General features: G+C 38.1%; 1 non-coding gene across 1 annotated transcript; it reads right to left on the reverse strand.

The window, feature by feature from the left end:
* Window positions 1–2147: 2147 nt before the first annotated feature.
* On the reverse strand, window positions 2148–2220 carry TRNAG-UCC (transfer RNA glycine (anticodon UCC)). Its single transcript has one exon. It is a non-coding gene; the product is annotated as a tRNA-Gly (tRNA).
* Window positions 2221–16407: the final 14187 nt, after the last annotated feature.

Raw genomic sequence — 16407 nt, forward strand, 5'->3', positions numbered from 1 at the left:
TCCAACCTTGTCCAGTCAGTCTTTTCAGGAGCTATTCTGTATATTCACTATTTTCTTCAATTTCCCTACTTTCTTTTATCTCTTGACCCTCATAATATAATTTATTTTTTACTTCTAGGGCCTTGCAAAAAAAAATTTTACGTAGTAGGGAGTTGTAAAAATTATTTAACTCTGAGTGTGAATTAGAATCATCTGGAAGTTTTTAAAAATACCGATGTCAAGATTCTACCTCAGCCCAAATAAACTGAACTCTGAGAACAGTGCTCTAATATGGATATTTTAAAGAAACTCCCAAATTTTAATGTGCAGCAAGAATTGGTCCATTGAACGCTTATTAAAACTAGGGTCTTCTGATTATGGAAAATATCAGAATAAGTCAACAACAGTGGCAAAATGGTGTTTAAATATCCATGTTATCCAGCTTAAAAGACCTTGTGAACCACCACATGCTCATGGTAAATTAGCATGTTCTCCATAGAGAAATGGTGTTGCATACACAGGAGTTGATCATCAAAGAGCTATCTATTAACCTGCTGAGAAATGCCTTTTCTTTTCCTTTCCTGAGGCTTCAGGAAGCTACCTCTACCTTGAATAAACCTGTTGAAGGTGGGCAGATTGGCTTGCAGCTTCTCTTAAATGTTGGTATTTGAACTTGGCCTAGGCAAGCACCTCCTGTAATTTACTTTACACTTGGCTGGAAGAAGATGATTTTATATTTGGGCTAGGCATAAAGGGAGCTTCTCTTTCCCTCTGGGGACCTATGAAGAATGAGAACATTTACGGTGTGTGTTTTCTTCCCCTTCCCTTGAAAAGAAAGAAAACCACCTTGTGCTGTTTCTCTACCTAGTTCAGGCGTGCAGAGCCATTCATCCTGTTGCATGATGCTTAGAATAAAAGGTGTTACAAAAAGCTTGATTTGTTTCTGATAACCCAGTGACTGCACATACTTAATAACTGATTTTACTGTAATATTCCTGAATTCAAAAGCATTACTGCTACTGGACATTATTACGTCTTCAGTAAAGAATTAAATCTTAGTTTACTGAGACTCCAGATAAAATAATTCAGACATTTTGTCTAAATTATATGGTGTTTTAAAACTCTCTAGTGCTTGGTAAATCTGTATATCAAATATCACAATAAATGTAGAAAAAAATTATAAAGGTCAGTATTTTAACAATCTAGAATAAATTTTAAGTAAATTGCCTAAGGGAAAAAATAGTCATCTTGCTTACCTAAGGAAACTTACCAACTTTAATTTTGACTTCTTGTACAGTTTGAAATAGCTAAAACAGGATTTCATAGAATTTTTTTAATAAGAAAATGGCTTTTTGGATTTGGTTGTTGTCGTTTAACGTATTAGGCTACATTCTTAACTAAAAATGTTATAAAAAATTTGATAATGCTTGAGAACAGTCATGGGTAAGTAAAACAACAGATAGAGTATAATTCTATTGCTGAGAAAAGGCACCTTAATATATAAATTTCTTCAAATATTTATTAAATATTCAAATAGTCTAGGATTATTTATTATTTAAAATGAACCAATTCAGGCTATAAACATTTCTCTGTTACTTTGTTGGCTGAATTATGTACACAATGTCCTGACTATGATGCCTAGCACATAGTAGAACAGGAAAGTATTCTGGCTTGATTGCTTAATATCATTACTATCACCTAATTTTTACCTTATAATGGTTTCAATAGTAAGTTTTATTTTGACTATACTTTTGCATTTTAATTTATATCTATAGTAAAACAAAATAGAAAAATGAAGACTAAATGAAATTTATATGTTGACTATTAGCAATTAATTTCTGAATTTATACTTTCCATGCCTTTTTTTTTTTCCTTTCCTACCCAGCAGAATTTTTATGAGTGTAAATTATAAAGTGCTAAGGGAGGTATTGCTTTGGCCAAAAAGTTCGTTCAGGTTTCTGTTACGGAATATATAAGTGAAAAGAGAAACTTAATTAAAGAGAAAATAAATTAGAGGAAAAAGAAAAAAATATTTAAGAAAGGTTCTGGGATGATAACCTCTAACTAGTGTCTCTAACTAGTGGAACTATTTTATCTTATGGTGATTTTGGTTTGTTTGTTTTGTTTTGTTTGTTTTGGGCTGCACAGTGCAGCATGTGGGATCTTAGTTCCCCGACCAGGGATCGAACCTGTGCCCCCTGCATTGGAAGTGCAGAGTCTTAACCACTGGACCAGCAGGGAAGCCCTATCCTATGGTGTTTTGTTTTGTTTTGTTTTGTTTTTTTACATCTTTATTGGAGTATAATTGCTTTACAATGGTGTGCTAGTTTCTGCTTCATAACAAAATGAATCAGTCACACACACATATGTTCCCATATCCCTTCCCCCTCGCGTCTCCCTCCCTCCCATCCTCCCTATCCCACCCCTCTAGGTGGTCACGAAGCACCGAGCTGATCTCCCCATGTTAGGCGGCTGCTTCCCACTAGCTATCTATTTTACATTTGGTAGTGTATATATGTCCATGCCACTATCTCACTTTGTCACAGCTTACCCTTCTCCCTCCCCATATCCTCAAGTCCATTCTCTAGTAGGTCTGTGTCTTTATTCCTGTCTTACTCCTGGGTTCTTCATGACATTTTTTTTCCCTTAGATTCCATATATATGTGTTAGCATACGGTATTTGTCTTCCTCTTTCTGACTTACTTCACTCTGTATGACAGACTCTAGGTCCATCCACCTCACTACAAATAACTCAATTTTGTTTCTTTTTATGGATGAGTAATATTCCATTGTATATATGTGCCACATCTTCTTTATCTATTCATCCGATGATGGACACTTTGGTTGTTTCCATCTCCTGGCTATTGTAAATAGAGCTGCAATGAACATTTTGATCCATGACTCTTTTTGAATTATGGTTTTCTCAGGGTATATGCCCAGTAGTAGGATTGCTGGGTCATATGGTAGTTCTATTTTTAGTTTTTTAAGGAACCTCCATACTGTTCTCCATAGTGGCTGAACCAATTCACATTCCCACCAGCAGTGCAAGAGTGTTCCCTTTTCTCCACACCCTCTCCAGCATTTATTGTTTCTAGATTTTTTGATGATGGCCATTCTGACTGGTGTGAAATGACATCTCATTATAGTTTTGATTTGCATTTCTCTAATGATTAATGATGTTGAGCATTCTTTCATGTGTTTGTTGGCAGTCTGTATATCTTCTGTAGAGAAATGTCTATTTAGGTACTTCTGCCCATTTTTGGATTGGGTTGTTTGTTTTTTTGATATTGAGCTGCATGAGCTGCTTGTAAATTTTGGAGATTGGTCCTCTGTCAGTTGCTTCATTTGCAAATATTTTCTCCCATTCTGAGGGTTGTCCTTTCATCTTGTTTATGGTTTCCTTTGCTGTGCAAAACCTTTTAAGTTTCATTAGGTCGCATTGGTTTTTTTTTTGTTTTGTTTTTAATTCCATTTCTCTAGGAGGTGGGTCAAAAAGGATCTTGCTGTGATTTATGTCATAGAGTGTTCTGCCTATGTTTTACTCTAAGAGTTTGATAGTTTCTGTCCTTACATTTAGGTCTTTAATCCATTTTAAGCTTATTTTTGTGTATGGTGTTAGAGAGTGTTCTAATCTCATACTTTTACATGTACCTGTCCAGTTTTCCCAGCACCACTTATTGAAGAGGTTGTCCTTTCTCCACTGTACATTCCTGCCTCCTTTATCAAAGATAAGGTGACCATATGTGTGTGGGTTTATCTCTGGGCTTTCATTCCTGTTCCATTGATCTATATTTCTGTTTTTGTGCCAGTACCATACTGTCTTGATTGCTGTAGCTTTGTAGTATACTCTGAAGTCAGGGAGCCTGATTCCTCCTGCTCCGTTTTTCATTCTCAAGATTGCTTTAGCTATTCAGGGTCTTTTGTGTTTCCATACAAATTGTGAAATTTTTTGTTCTAGTTCTGTGAAAAATGCCAGTGTAGTTTGATAGGGATTGCATTGAATCTGTAGATTGCTTTGGGTAGTAGAGTCATCTTCACAATGTTGATTCTTCCAATCCAAGAACATGGTGTATCTCTCTGTCTGTTTGTATTATCTTTAATTTCCTTCATCAGTGTCTTATACTTTTCTGCATACAGGTCTATTGTCTCCTTAGGTAGGTTTATTCCTAGATATTTTATTCTTTTTGTTGCAGTGGTAAATGGGAGTGTTTTCTTGATTTCACTTTGAGATTTTTCATCATTACTATATAGGAATACCAGAGATTTCTGTGCATTAATTTTGTATCCTGCTACTTTACCAAATTCATTGATTAGCTCTAGTAGTTTTATGGTAGCATCTTTAGGATTTTCTGTGTATAGGATCATGTCATCTGCAAACAGTGACAGCTTTACTTCTTCTTTTCCAATTTGAATTTCTTTTATTTCCTTTTCTTCTCTGATTGCTGTGGCTAAAACTTCCAAAACTATGTTGAATGAGAGTGGTGAGAGTGGGCAACCTTGTCTTGTTCCTGATCTTAGTGGAAATGGTTTCAGTTTTTCACCATTGAGGATGATGTTGGCTGTGGGTTTGTCATTTATGGCCTTTATTATGTTGAGGTAAGTTCCCTCTATGCCTACTTTCTGGAGGGTTTTTATCATAAATGGGCGTTGAATTTTGTTGAAAGCTTTCTCTGCATCTGTTGAGATGACCATATGGTTTTTCTCCTTCAGTTGTTAATATGGTGTATCACTTTGATTGATTTGCATATATTGAAGAATCCTTGCATTCCTGGAATAAACCCCACTTGATCATGGTGTATGATCCTTTTATTTTTTAAATTTATTATTATTATTTTTTTGCGGTACGCAGGCCTCTCACTGTTGTGGCCTGTCCCGTTGTGGAGCACAGGCTCTGGATGCGCAGACTCAGCGGCCATGGCTCACGGGCCTAGCTGCTCCACGGCATGTGGGATCTTTCCAGATTGGGGCACGAACCCGTGTCTCCTGCATTGGCAGGCGGACTCTCAACCACTGCGCCACCAGGGAAGCCCCTTTTTTTTTTTTCTGATCCTTTTAATGTGCTGTTGGATTCTGTTTGCTAGTATTTTGTTGAGGATTTTTGCATCTATGTTCATCAGTGATATTGGCCTGTAGTTTTCTTTCTTTGTGACATCCTTGTCTTGTTTTGGTATCAGGGTGATGGTGGCATTGTAGAATGAATTTGGGAGTGTTCCTCCCTCTGCTATATTTTGGAAGAGTTTGAGAAGGATAGGTGTTAGCACTCTCTATATGTTTGATAGAATTCACCTGTGAAGCCATCTGGTCCTGGGAGATTTTAATCACAGTTTCAATTTCAGTACTTATGATTGGTCTGTTCATATTTTCCATTTCTTCCTGATTCAGTCTTGGCAGGTTGTGCATTTCTAAGAATTTGTCCATTTCTTCCAGGTTTTCCATTTTATTAGCATAGAGTTGCCTGTAGTAATCTCTCATGACCTTTTGTATTTCTGCAGTGTCAGTTGTTACTTCTCCTTTTTCATTTCTAATTCTATTGATTTGAGTCTTCTCCCTTTTTTTCTTGATGAGTCTGGCTAATGGTTTATCAATTTTGTTTATCTTCTCAAAGAACCAGCTTTTTGTTTTATTGATCTTTGCTATCGTTTCCTTCATTTATCTCTCATCAGATCTTTATGATTTCTTTCCGTTTTCTAACTTTGGGGATTTTTTGTTCTTCTTTTTCTAATTGCTTTAGGTGCAAGATTAGGTTGTTTATTCAGGATGTTTCCTGTTTCTTATGGTAGGATTGTATTGCTATAAACTTCCCTCTTAGAACTGCTTTTGCTGCATCCCATAGGTTTTGGGTCGTAATGTCTCCATTGTCATTTGTTTCTAGGTATTTTTTGATTTCCTCTTTGATTTCTTCAGTGATCACTTCGTTATTAAGTAGTGTACTGTTTAGCCTCCATGTGTTTGTATTTTTTACAGATCTTTTCCTGTAATATCTAGTCTCGTAGTGTTGTGGGCAGCAAAGGTACTTGCTACAATTTCAGTTTTCTTAAGTTTACCAAGGCTTGATTTGTGATCCAAGATATGATCTATCCTGGAGAATGTTCCATGAGCAGTTGAGAAAGATGTGTATTCTGTTGTTTTTGGATGGAATGTCCTATAAATATCAATTAAGTCCATCTTGTTTAATGTATCGTTTACAGCTTGTGTTTCCTTATTTATTTTCATTTTGGATGATCTGTCCATTGGTGAAAGTGGTGTGTTAAAGTCCTCTACTATGAATGTGTTACTGTCGATTTCCCCTTTTATGGCTGTTAGGTTTTGCCTTATGTATTGAGGTGCTCCTATGTTGGGTGCATAAATATTTACAATTGTTATATCTTCTTCTTGGCAATCCCTTGATCATTATGTAGTGTCCTTCTTTGTCTTTTGCAGTAGTCTTTATTTTAAAGTCTACTTTGTCTGATATGAGAATTGCTACTCCAGCTTTCTTTGGGTTTCCATTTGCATGGAATATCTTTTTCCATCCCCTCACTTTCAGTCTGTATGTGTCTCTAGCTCTGAAGTGGGTCTCTTGTAGACAACATATATATGGGCCTTGTTTTTGTATCCATTCAGCCAGTCTATGTCTTTTGGTGGGAGCATTTAATCCATTTACATTTAAGGTAATTATTGATATGTATGTTCCTCTTCCCGTTTTCTTAATTGTTTTGGGTTTGCTATTGTAGGTCTTTTCCTTCTCTTATGTTTCTTGCCTTGAGAAGATCCTTTAGCATTTGTTGTAAAGCTGGTTTGGTGGTGCTGAACTCTCTCAGCTTTTGCTTGTCTGTAAAGGTTTTAATTTCTCCATCAAATGTGAATGAGATCCTTGCTGGGTAGAGTAATCTTGGTTGTAGGTTTTTCTCCTTCATAACTTTAAATATGTCCTGCCAGTCCCTTCTGGCTTGCAGAGTTTCTGCTGAAAGATCAGCTGTTAACCTTATGGGGATTCCCTTGTGTGTTATTTGTTGTTTTTCCCTTGCTGCTTTTAATATGTTTTCTTTGCATTTAATTTTTGACAGTTTGATTAATATGTGTCTTGGCGTGTTTCTCCTTGGATTTATCCTGTATGGAACTCTCTGTGCTTCCTGGACTTGATTGAATATTTCCTTTACCATATTAGGCAAGTTTTCAACTATAATCTCTTCAAATATTTTCTCAGTCCCTTTCTTTTTCTCCTCTTCTTCTGGAGCCCCTATAATTCGAATGTTGGTGCATTTAATGTTGTCCCAGATGTCTCTGAGACTGTCCTCAGTTCTTTTCATTCTTTTTTCTTTATTCTGCTCTGCAGTAGTTATTTCCACTGTCTTATCTCCCAGGTCACTTATCTGTTCTTCTGCCTCAGTTATTCTGCTATTGATCCCTTCTAGAGTTTTTTAAATTTCATCTATTGTGTTGTTCATCATTGTGTGTTCCCTCTTTAGTTCTTCTAGGTCCTTGTTAAATGTTTCTTACATTTTCTCTATTCTATTTCCAAGATTTTGGATCATCTTTACTATCATTATTCTGAATTCTTTTTCAGGTAGACTGCCTATTTCCTCTTCATTTGTTAGGTCTGGTGGGTTTTTATCTTGCTCCTTCATCTGCTGTGTGTTTTTCTGTCTTCTCATTTTGCTTATCTTACTGTGTTCGGGGTCTCCGTTTTGCACGATGCAGGTTCGTAGTTCCTGTTGTTTTTGGTGTCTGTCCCCAGTGGTTAAAGTTGGTTCAGTGCATTGTGTAGGCTTCCTGGTGGAGGGTACTAGTGCCTGTGTTCTGGTGGATGAGGCTGGATCTTGTCTTTCTGGTGGGCAGGTCCATGTCTTGTGGTGTGTTTTGGGGTGTCTGTGGACTTATTATGATTTTAGGCAGCCTCTCTGCTAATGGGTAGGGTTGTGTTCCTGTCTTGCTAGTTGTTGGGCATAGGGTGTCCAGCACTGTAGCTTGCTGGTTGTTGAGTGAAGCTGGGTGTTGGTGTTGAGATGGAGGTCTCTGGGAGATTTTTGCCGTTTGATATTACATTCAGCTGGGAAGTCTCTTGTGGACCAGTGTCCTGAAGTTGGCACTCCCACCTCAAAGGCACAGCACTGACTCCTGGCTACAGCACCAAGAGCCTTTCATCCACACAGCTCAAAATAAAAGGGAGAAAAAGAAAGAGAGAAAGAGAGAGAGAGAGAGAGAGAGAGAAAGGAAGGAAGGAAGGAAGGAAGAAAGAAGGGAGGGAGGGAGGGAGGAAGGAAGGGAAGGGAGGATGGAAAGAAAGAAGGAAAGAAAGAAAAAGAAAGAAAGAATGGGGATAAAATAAAATAAAGGTAAACTAAAATAAAGTTATTAAAATAATTATTAAGAAAAAAACATTTTTTAAGTAAAAAAACAAACAAACAAAAAACCAGACAGATAGAACCTTAGGAGAAATGGTGAAAGCAAAGCTATACAGACAAAATCTCACACAGAGGCATACACATAGACACTCACAAAAAGAGGAAAAGGGGAAAAAATAATAAATCTTGCTCTCAAAGTCCACCTTCTCAATTTGGGATGATTCGTTGTCTATTCAGGTATTCCACAGGTGCAGGGTACATCAAGTTGGTTGTGTTGGTTGTGGTTGGTTTAATCCGCTGCTTCTGAGGCTGCTGGGAGAGATTTCCCTTTCTCTTCTTTGTTCCCACAGCTCCCGCCTCTGCATGTCGGTTGCCGGAGGGCGTCTGTTCTTCGCTCAGACAGTACGGGGTTAAAGGAGCCGCTGATTCGGGGGCTCCGGCTCACTCAGGCCGGGGGGAGGGAGGGGCACTGCGTGCGGGGCGGGCCTGCGGCGGCAGAGGCCAGTGTGACGTTGCACCAGCCTGAGGGGTGCCGTGCATTCTCCCGGGGAAGTTGTCCCTGGATCCCGGGACCCTGGCAGTGGCGGGCTGCACAGGCTCCCCGGAAGGGAGGTGTGGAGAGTGAGCTGTGCTCGCACACAGGCTTCTTGGTGGCAGCAGCAGCAGCCTTAGCGTCTCATGCCCGTCTCTGGGGTCCGCGCTGATAGCCGCGGCTCGTGCCCGTCTGGATGGAGCTCCTTTAAGCAGCGCTCTTAATCCCCTCTCCTCGTGCACCAGGAAACAAAGAGGGAAGAAAAAGTCTCTTGCCTCTTTGGCAGGTCCAGATTTTTTCCCCGGACTCCCTCCCAGCTAGCCGTGGTGCACTAACCCCTTCATGTTGTGTTCAAGCCGCCAGTCCTCTCCGTGCGCTCCGACCGAAGCCCGAGCCTCCGCTCCCAGCCCAGCCTGCCCCGGCGGGTGAGCAGACAAGCCTTTCGGGCTGGTGAGTGCCAGTCGGCACCGATCCTCTGTGTCAGAATCTCTCCGCTTTGCCCTCCGCACCCCTGTGGCTGCGCTCTCCTCCACGGCTCCAAAGCTTTCCCCTTCCGCTCCCCGCAGTCTCCGCCCGCGAAGGGGCTTCTAGTGTTTGTAAACCTTTACTCCTTCACGGCTCCCTCCCACTGGTGCAGGTCCTGTCCCTATTCTTTTGTCTCTGTTTTTCCTTTTTTCTTTTGCCCTACCCAGGTACGTGGGGAGTTTCTTGCCTTTTGGGAGGTCTGAGGTCTTCTGCCAGCGTTCAGTAGGTGTTCTATAGGAGTTGTTCCACGTGTAGGTGTATTTCTGATGTATCTGTGGGGAGGAAGGTGTTCTCCATGTCTTACTCTTCCGCCATCTTCCCTCTCTCTTCCTATGGTGTTTTGATTAATCAAGAATAGTTACACAATCCTTATTTAAGAGAAAATTTTGTTCTATGATTTTTAGTAAGCGATAATTATATATTGAGGTAGCACAATGTGCCAAGCATTTTGGAAATTCTAAAAGAAGGGTTGGGACCGCTATCCTGAGCATCACCACTGGGTGTCAGCTTCTCTGTGTTGGTGGGTAGAGTTTATGTGTGATATACGTGAATAAACGTTTGTGGGCTGTGCTCTGGTTCAAACTTGAGGCTGTCTTCTTCTAGGATATGTGGTTATACTCCGTAGACTTTGATGGGGTTTTCTTTTATTGGTTTGTTCATTTGTTCTAAGAAATTATGTGTTTTACTTTTACAAAATAACTAAAATCCAATATTTCTATCCTTCTTTAGAGAGATAGGAATAGAACAAACTTAATTCATCATCCCAAAGCCTAAAAATACTTGCTTTGGTACAGTATATTTCGAATGTGAATTCAATTCAGTGTTCTGAAATACGGAGTTTTCTTTTCTTGGATTGTATGCAGAATCTCTTCTCCTATTGGAATTAAAACTATTCTTCTTTGCTTCCATATTGGAGGAAATCCAATCAAAACCACATGTTGATTTCAATATGAATTCCACAGCTTAGAAATGAGTCAAGAAGTAGCAAGAGAAATCTTAGATTGAGATCTCAAGAGAAACAAGTTAAGGCTTTCAAAATCCATGCTAATTGGATGCTAATGTTTAATGAAGAATGACTTGCTAATTGATCTAAATAAGCCTAAAGATTTGGTGCATTTTATGTCAACAAAATAAAATGGAAGATAATTTGTATTGTGTGTGTGTGTGTATATATATATATATATATATATATATATATATGTATATGTATATCCTCATCTGCCTCTTAAAATCCTGGTTTATACTGGTACTAGTGCATTTATTAGGGGTGCTTCTTTTCACATTCAAAAGTTACCTAGTTTAAATGATCAATAAGGGTGAATTGTAGGAGTAGGGAAGGTAGAACCTCCAGATTGATTTAGGTATCCAAAAACAGGTATCCATTGTTGTCCACTCAATTTGGAAGTTGCAAGCCTCCTAGGAATCTTCTGCACCTAACCTTGTTCTGTGATATGGGTACATAGTGTAGTGACTATAACAGGGTTCATCAGGTGGGTCGACCTCAGAGCTGGTCCTTGCTCCTCAGAATGGTATGAGAATATTTTCCCATATGTCTGAAAGTAGTATGGAAATATTGCTGTGATCCTGAGGACCTGAAGAGAGACCATGTAGCCACGTGAGGAGGATGCAATGGCAAATTGAGTGAAACAAAACCGAGGGCTGCAGAAAACGTGTCCAACTCAGCCAATGCAGAATACAGAATGAATCAGGTCTTCCCCTGAAGACCTGATGGTTGTCTCCCCAAAAGGGGTCCTATAATTTATAGGAAGTGAGAAAGACCCTAAATTGAAAGGAGTCAAGTTTCTGAAATCTTAAAGAATTGAATATTTATTTTCACAATAAGGCTAAATGTAGACTTAAAGAAATTTATTCAAGTAATTCAAAAAACGGAGAAAGCTACATTTCTTTCACATCTAAATGTGCAGACTGAAATTGTGTTTATGACAGAGGTCCTTTTCTCCCTTCCTTCCTTGCTTCTCCTTCTATCTCTCTCTCTCTCTTTCTTTTTCTTATTTTTGGACCCACCAAATTTTGGAGTGTAGTGGGTTATTCTTTAAGGACCCTTCCCTAAGTTATTAAACTTTGTGGATTATTGCTTCAGTGTTTACAAACATTACCAATACATTAAAAGAAAAAATAAACAGGAGTAATTTTATAAATCTCTATCCTTCCCACTTTTAATATCAAGGAGATGTAATGGCATCACAGATGGTTCACATATCAACACTTTTCAACACTATATTACAAAGTGGAGGCTTTATTCATCCACAGCACACTTGGACTTCTACTATAGGGGCACAATCACAACTGATGAACAAATTAACTCATTTGTTTTGAAGTTTTAGTCACTATTATACTCCCAGAAATTTTGAAAGATTTTATGATTAGGAAGTTACTTCACTCGGCGGAATGGAATCTTAATCATTATGCCTTAGAACACAGAGGACTACATATATATTCTTGATGCTTTTCAAAATGACACCACATAACTCGTTCTCCATTTTTATTTAAGCAGCTCTGAATGACCCAGAATTTTGAACACAGCCTGACCCTGTGTTCAGGGGTAAGCAGCAGAACCTTCTGTAATGGACAGCAAGTCAGAGTGGCCATGCTTGGTCACATATTTAAAGGAGAAACATCACTTTGGTGATACTTTATTTGCCTTATCCCCCTCATGAAATCAGTTCACTTCTCTGTGCCCTGGGGAACTGATACCCAAGCCCTGTGTCCCTCTGGAGACTTGGGGCTTTGAGTGGTCTTTGTTTATGAGTGGCACTAGTAGAGATCATAATGTCAGGGAAGGAGGTTCAGGGTCTTTATTTTCTCCCTCTCTCTCTTGCATTAGTTCTGGTAGTGACTGTGCGTAATTATAGTTCTATTTGGGAAGCATTCTTCCACTGCTCAGCTTCTATTACACTGCAGTTTCACCCTCCCATTCCCTTGCCCATCAGGTGTAGAGAAAGTAATGTTTTCCCTCTGTTAATCATCCCTAAATGCATCACCATCCCTTGTGGATTCCATTAATGCTGCCACACTCCTACTAATAATCTCTTAATTAAATTATTTTGTTAAAGCCCCTAAAGATGATATCCTTTTTATGTTAGGACTTTGGCTAATCCAGAGATCTGTTTTGCATCTGTTGCCAGCCTTCCCAGGTCTCCAAAAAACATCATCACCGATTAGTGCTAAAAATGCCATAGGAAGCTCATCTTAATCCAATCAGCACCCTATCATTAGACCAGATATACTAGGGCTGGTTGTACGGTCATAATATTCTTCCCTCTCTATTCCTTTCCTCCTACAATTACATACCCTACCCGTCACAACAGATTTACATCTTTGGTCTGACATTCTGTGACATCCATTTCCTTTCCACTCCCCATATGTTTTTCCTTGTTGTATTTTTTTAAAACTACAACTCAGTGAGATAAAGATGTTGAGAAGGAAATCAGATCACTTTGACATTTTTAGCTTTGGTAACTGAAAACCTGAATCAAATAGCCTATGAATTAAGAAATCTGGGTAGGCCCTACATCCAGGGTAGGGCTCATTTCAGGGCAGGGTGATTTGTTTGCCCAGGTGTCATCTGGTGCTGAGGCACTATCTGCTTTTCTTCTCGGCAGTGCATGCATTTACTAGATGCCAATGCTGGTCTGCCTCGTGGTTCTAAGATGGCAGCAAAGAGCAGTTATGTGTGAGAGTGAGAGTCTCCTCCTGTGGTTCACTCTTAACAAAAAATATATATATAAATAAGTCTCTTCTTTTTTTTTTCTTTAACTTTGATGTGGAGTATACATTCTCATTCCTGAGATAATCCAAGTTTAAAAAAAATATATCATAACTGACTCAGAAAAATCAGGTGAAGTGTGATAGATATAGGAAATTAATTACAATGGTCACCTTAGTCATACTATTTGTGATTTACCCTAAGCAAACACTTAAGGGTATTACTGATGGCATATTTCCACTTCATTTTAAAGTTGAGGAATTAGCTGAACAATTTCAAAGAAATATATTATCCCTCTTCTCTTCAGATGATCCATAGAGAAATATACTTTTCTGTTAATTCATCCTTTCAGTATGCTTGCTTCTAGCATGCTTGCCTAAATGCAGTGATGTCTGGAGAATTCATGCTATTTTCTGAATAGAGTTTAGAATAATAATTTTGTTCTTGGCAATACCTATAATTAAACATAAATTATTAGTATTATCTAATGTTTGAGAAGAAAATAGGACAAATTTTGAAGATCTGCATTTAATTTCTTATCTCTCATTCCCTCATAATTGACTGGGAGGGCTTTCATAGTTTATTACACATTTTTTGGCCTTGACCTTATTATATATAAAATAAATAAGTGACTTAGAGGTCTATTTCAAATTTCTGAAATTACTATGTGATGTTACTAAATTTGGGGGGGTGGTTCTTTTTAATTCTCTAATCACAGGAAATATAGTTTTTAAATAAAATGTGACTAGGCAATTATTTCCTTATACACAGAGAATAAGGACAATAAGGTTATCTTCAGAAAGTTTAAAACTAAAATAGTGTATAATTTAAATGTCCATATCATCTATAAATGACTTAGAAGATGAAGTCTTACTACTTAAAACAAACCACTCCATTTCTAACTAAATTCATTCTAACTAAATGTCAATGAGATTTAAAGCCTATGAAGTGTGAATACCATTCCTACAGTTAAAATAAAATAAAAATAAAATCTTTCTGTTTCAAATAATTATCAGCTATTTATGTGATTAAGTTACAAAGATGGATAGTTATCATGAAAATTCCCAGGAGGCAGCAACATCTGAGCAAGTTATTTAAATTTAATACCCAGTGTTTTTACCATAAATCCTCAGTCATCACTTTAAAGCTACTTAGATCAGGTCTCTTTTTCATCTACAGTTCATGGGAAATCAAAGAAAGAAGGGTCTGAAGCCCTACCTTGGAAATTCCCAGGGGACTTTGAACATTTGTTTTCATACAGTTTCATTGTTAATGTATACCTCTGGGACAAATCCTACTAAGAGTGTCTTCAGATTTAGTTTCACTTAAAAATAATATAATTAGCTCCTTTCTCTTTATGCAACTCTGTCCCCAACCCAGCAATCTCTGTAGCACTGTTTATACTCATGCCTTTGCTTATAATATTTACTATAGAAATTCCATTATTTAAATTCTCTAACACATTTATATAATCAATCTCACTGAAGGAGTAGTCCATGTACAATTCTTGTTTCCATCTCTTCCTATCTTTTTTTTTTTTTTTGCTGTACGCGGGCCTCTCACTGTTGTGGCCTCTCCCGTTGTGGAGCACAGGCTCCGGACACTCAGGCTTAGCGGCCATGGCTCACTAGCCTAGCCGCTCCGCAGCATGTGGGATCTTCCCGGACCGGGGCACGAACCCGTGTCCCCTGCATCGGCAGGCGGGCTCTCAACCACTGCGCCACCAGTGAAGCCCTCTTCCTATCTTATTCACACAACCTACTGCATATTTATTTCTGCCTCCTTCACTTCATTGGAATTCCTCCCACTAAATTAACCAGAACCTAACTGCCAAATATGGTGGTCATTTCTCTATATTTATTTAACATTTTTAACATTACATTGATACTTAAATATCATTTCTTCTTTCTTTGACTTCATGACACTGTCTTCTTAGGTTTTGTCCTCCACTTTTTCTGAAAACCTCCTTCAGCTAATCAACCTGGGCAGACCCATTAAATATTGGTTTAGGTACATAAAGTCTAATAAGTTCAAAATTCAACTCATTTTCTTTCCTCCACTTATCCAGACATATTGCTTTTCTATTTCTTGGGTCTATTTCCAATTCTCAAAATCTGAATATAGTAAGTTGTTAAAAGAACAAAATTCAACTGAGTGAATTCGAAGAATCAATTGGGCAGCATACTATGTAATAAATAAAAAGGCCCTCCAAGTAGCTATATAAATGGAAGGCTTTTATAGAAAAGGGGGAGGGACAAGGGGCTATTAGCAAAAGAAAAGAGGATTCTTTTAGGTTATGTCATCTTCTTTTAGGAAGAAGGTCAGGGGGTCTTATCATGCAGATTACCTCACTAATGCTAACCCTGAAATTCCAGGCTGATTGGTTTACAGTTCCACTGCTGAGAGGCTGAAACTGCAGTTAAGTTAGTTATTAAGTCTGGGTGAGATTTAGTGGAAGTGACTCCATTTGGGGATTGTTGTTTCTTTTTAGCATTTTCCCCCTTTTGGTCAAGCTCTCAGCCTGAGAAATGTGATCAAAATTTAAAGCATTAATCTACGACAAAAGGAGAGAAGAATATACAATGGTGAAAAGACAGTCTCTTCAATGAGTGGTGCTGGGAAAATTGAACAGCTGCATGTAAAACAATGAGATTAGAACATTCCTCACACCATACACAAAAATAAACTCAAAGTGTTTTAAAGACTTAAATGTAAGAGCTTACATTTACATTTATCATGCAAATGATATGATAGACAAGGGGTTAATATCCAAAATATATAAACAGCTCATATAATTCAATATCAAAAAACCAAACAACCCAATCAGAAAATGGACAGAAGACTGGAACAGACATTTTTCCAAAGAAGACATACAAATGGCTAAGAGGCACATGAAAAGATCCTCAACATTGCTAATTATTAGAGAAGTGCAAATCAAAATAACAATGAGATATCACCTGTTAGAATGATAGAATGACTATCATCAAAAAATCTACAAATAACAAATGTTAGAAAGAGTGTGGAGAAAAGGGAACCCTTGTACACTGTTGGTAGGAATGAACATTGGTGCAGCCACTATGGAAAACATAGTGTATGGAGGTTCCTTAAAAAACTAAAAATAGAGCTACCATATGATCCAGCAAGCCCAACCCTGCATATATATACAGAAAAAAATGGAAATTCTAATTCAAAAAAATACATGCACCCCAGTGTTCATAGCAGCACTATTTACAATAGCCAAGATAACGGATGCACCCAAGTGCCAATCAACAGAAGAATGGGTAAAGAAGATGCATTGTATGTATACAATTGAGTATTAC

Source organism: Aethalodelphis obliquidens, unplaced genomic scaffold, assembly GCF_003676395.1.
Source record: "Aethalodelphis obliquidens isolate GAN/ISIS:26980383/991018 unplaced genomic scaffold, ASM367639v1 scaffold6, whole genome shotgun sequence".
NCBI lineage: Eukaryota > Metazoa > Chordata > Mammalia > Artiodactyla > Delphinidae > Aethalodelphis > Aethalodelphis obliquidens.